The sequence below is a fragment of the Amphimedon queenslandica genome, unplaced genomic scaffold (assembly GCF_000090795.2).
Source record: "Amphimedon queenslandica unplaced genomic scaffold, v1.1 AMPQUscaffold_11622, whole genome shotgun sequence".
Taxonomy (NCBI): domain Eukaryota; kingdom Metazoa; phylum Porifera; class Demospongiae; order Haplosclerida; family Niphatidae; genus Amphimedon; species Amphimedon queenslandica.
In genome coordinates this window covers 1-3,641 of record NW_003548136.1, presented here as the reverse complement: position 1 = coordinate 3,641, position 3,641 = coordinate 1, and the positions used below count along the sequence as shown (strand labels likewise).

General features: G+C 35.6%; 1 long non-coding RNA gene across 1 annotated transcript; it reads right to left on the bottom strand.

Annotated features, from left to right (window-relative positions):
- Nucleotides 1–437: 437 nt before the first annotated feature.
- Nucleotides 438–1,054, bottom strand: LOC109589118 (uncharacterized). The gene is made up of 2 exons (XR_002188534.1): nucleotides 1,019–1,054; nucleotides 438–478 (listed from the first exon to the last, which is right to left on the bottom strand). It is a non-coding gene; the product is annotated as an uncharacterized LOC109589118 (long non-coding RNA).
- Nucleotides 1,055–3,641: the final 2,587 nt, after the last annotated feature.

The following is a 3,641-nucleotide window of genomic DNA, read 5'->3' as shown; positions in this document are numbered from 1 at the left end:
TGTAGCTTGACCCATAGCAAACCTTACTTCAGCCTCTGTAAGGTAAATAATAAACACAGAGTTTTATAAATGATAATACTAACGATCATCATCTTGTATCCTGATGAATGATGAAATCTGGTCTATTGTTAATCCATTATTTTTTGGATAAATACTGCTTATTGCTACTGTAAAGTTCTCAAATAGTTGTTCACTAATGAGATCATTCATGATATTAAATCTACCACATGCCCTGTTTGAAAATGCAGGTAATATTAAGCGAATTCCACGGGTACTATAGTCACCTAATTTAATGAGACATGATTCAATGAATATTAATATTAATATTCACTTCTAAATTGTGCAGTGTTAGGTGTAGCTCGTAGAATTATTGTTGCATTTTCAGATAATACTCCTCCAGTTAGTACAGCACATATTTCTACAGTTCCTTTATTCTCAATCACATCATATGTTCCTCTCTCTAATGACAGCACACCAGCTATGCAATGAATAAAATATTTTCACATCTCTCCTCAATTATTATACTACCTGTTACAGACAATGTTGTTCAGATACAGAGAGATTTTCAAACTGCTACTATCACCATTATTGATGATGACAGTAAGTTATACCGTAAACGTAAAAATTTTCGTGGTGTAAATTTTCGTGTTTTTTGCAATTCTTTCATAAAAATTAATTTTCGTGCATTAAAAATTTCGTAGTAGGCGTTACCCAATCTTATTAATTTATTAACCACGTGGCAACATGGCAACACCTGCAGAGATGCCTACCTCATGTGTACCTTCACTATCTTTTCAGTTATCAGGGGTTACCATGTATATAAGGAGATCTGGGAAGCAGAGATGCTGAAGTGTGAAAGAGAGACGAGTAATATTCATGGTCAGTATGTGTGGCTGTCACGTGGCCTATTGAATTAACCACCACACCTTTGCATTAAAATTTCGTGGATCTGTGTGGCCCACGAAAAAAACGAAAATTTATCCGCCACGAAAATTTTTACGTTTACGGTATAACTTACTGTCATCATCAATAATGGTGATAGTAGCAGTTTGAAAATCTCTCTGTATCTGAACAACATTGTCTGTAACAGGTAATATGATGACTCTCATTGCTTCATCTCCCTCAATGATATTATCATCAATACTAGTGATAGGAGTGAATAGAATATCATTCAGTGTATTATTAATGTTGTAGGTTAATCTTGGAACAGTAGAATTAAGGAGAAAATCACTACCTATAATCATCAATATCAAGCGACTACACAAACATGCTAATACTAACCACTTGTAGCAGTCCCAGATATGCATCTCAATCGAACTGGGCTTAAACGACCCTCTGGAAAGCCTCCAATGTCTATGCCACCAGTCTGATCTCCTATCTGCTTTATAGTTAATGGGACAACTTCTCCTTCTCTGATAACTACTTGTAACTCTCTAAAACCAACACTGAAAACTACAATGAAAACACCAATAAAGGTTGTCATTGACTAATGGCTTACCATCTTGATTGTCAACTCTTACTATTTGAGTGTCAGGATCTAGTCTAACTCTAGAATCACTAACACTGAGTCTCCATCTAAACAATTCTTGTAGCTCTACAATATTATCCCGTGGCATGAAGAATGTTACACGCTCAAAACGTTGACGAAGTACAACTTTATGGTGGACAGTAAAGTTAAAGAGATCTAAATCAAAGGAGTGAATAAATCATTAAAAATTTTAATTTAATACCAAAGTCTCCCACAGCAGCTTCATCTTCAGTCAATGGGCCAGTATACCTCTCAAGGGAGACAGTGACTTCAAAAGGAGCTTCATATTCAATACTTTGACGTCTAATGCCAACTACAGCATTACCACCTTCTAATAATGGTGGAAAGCATGTGCATAATCCTATTAGACCTACAGTAATTACTGAGAGTGAGAGATAATAAAAAATTAAAAGTTCAAAACAAATTGACTCACTGTCTATATCATCGATTGTAATGCTAAGACGTCTGTATACAAGTACAGCTCCTAAAGGTATTGGTTGTCTATACCAGCCAGTTGCAGCAGCAATTGTGTAATTAAATGAAAGAGTTGGTTGAAGAGCAACGGCATTCCCTTGTGATACATATTGCAGACTAAACCTTTCTGGAAGGAATCCAGTTTGTCCAGCAAAATCTGTGCTTAAGTAGTCTTCAACTGTAATCAGAAAAATAAATATAAATGAACAAAAATAATTATAATGATATATAAATTTTACCATCAACTAGAGTTGCTGGCTCTCGTGAAATAGTATAATCCAGATCAGTAACATCAGGAGCCCCAGGAGTACTGAGGAGTACATCAGCAGTAAATGAGTATCTTCTACCAGCATCACTTGGACCAATATGTACACGTGATTGATCAAAACCAATAACTAGTGAATAATGAATATAAAAATATCATATCTATCCTTACCAACACATGCACCACATTGATGTGCAGCTGAAGAATGAGATATATATCCTCCACCAGTTCTATTACAGCAGTCAATAGCTGCAAGACTGACTCCATTAGTATTACTGTTACAATCAGCAGCAGATGTGTAGCACTGTACAATTACATCCTCAGTTAATTGTTGCTTCACTGTACACAGCATACAAAAAGATTTGTGTATAAAAATTTTAACCAGCAAAATTGTTAAATGTTACGTGCCTTTTTTATTCCAATAAATTTACAGTATCCATTACGTTACATAGTTGGGGCTAATGCAAATGAGTAGCTAAATTCATTATTGATTACGAATTTTTATTATTGCAATATAAATTTTTGCGTACTGTCACTACAATGTATGAATCATGAAATAATGAATCACTTAATAAACATAAAAATAGGAAACACCAAATTTATTGAAATGGCTTGAACAGTTATAAAATCAAACCAATATTATCAATTATCCTGCTTAAGCTGGGCTCTGAATATGATGCATGCGCTTGTGTCATGACCAGAAGTGCTGTATAAACAAATGGGAGCATGTGTCAATGCATAAGATTAGAAAATTTTTCTAATCTAAAGCATTGACGCATACTTTCATTTGCTTATACAGCACTTTAGGTTGTGATGCTAGCACATTGTCAAGGATCACCGACAGAAGATAACGCTGAGTGGTCTTTAGTTTTAAAAAGATATTTTACTCAAAAATGAACAACAACAACTACAACAATCACACATATATATATCCATCATACATCCCATACTCAGCACTCAGCTCCCCTTCTCTCATTGGTCAGTGACTCGTTAGTCTCTTCAGACATTAACACCTGCTGAGGAAGTCTGCCTCTATGAGATATGTCTAGCTCATTAGTGATTGTTATCCCATGGTGATCCATTACACTTCCTCCTTCCTTCTCTGGCACTTTGTGCAGGGTATCATCTTCCAATCGAGATAAAGCATCAGCATTAGCGTTATCTCGTCCTTTCTTGTGTTCCACGACAAATGTATAAGGTTGAAGGATCAGACTCCATCTAGTCAAGCGACTGTTTTTCTCTCGGAATTGATGCAACCATTTCAAAGCTCTATGATCAGTCTGGATCACAAAAGGTCGTCCTAGTAGGTAAGCCTTAAAATGCTTCACTGCTAGTATAATTGCAAGACACTCCTTTTCTATTGTCGAGTACGCT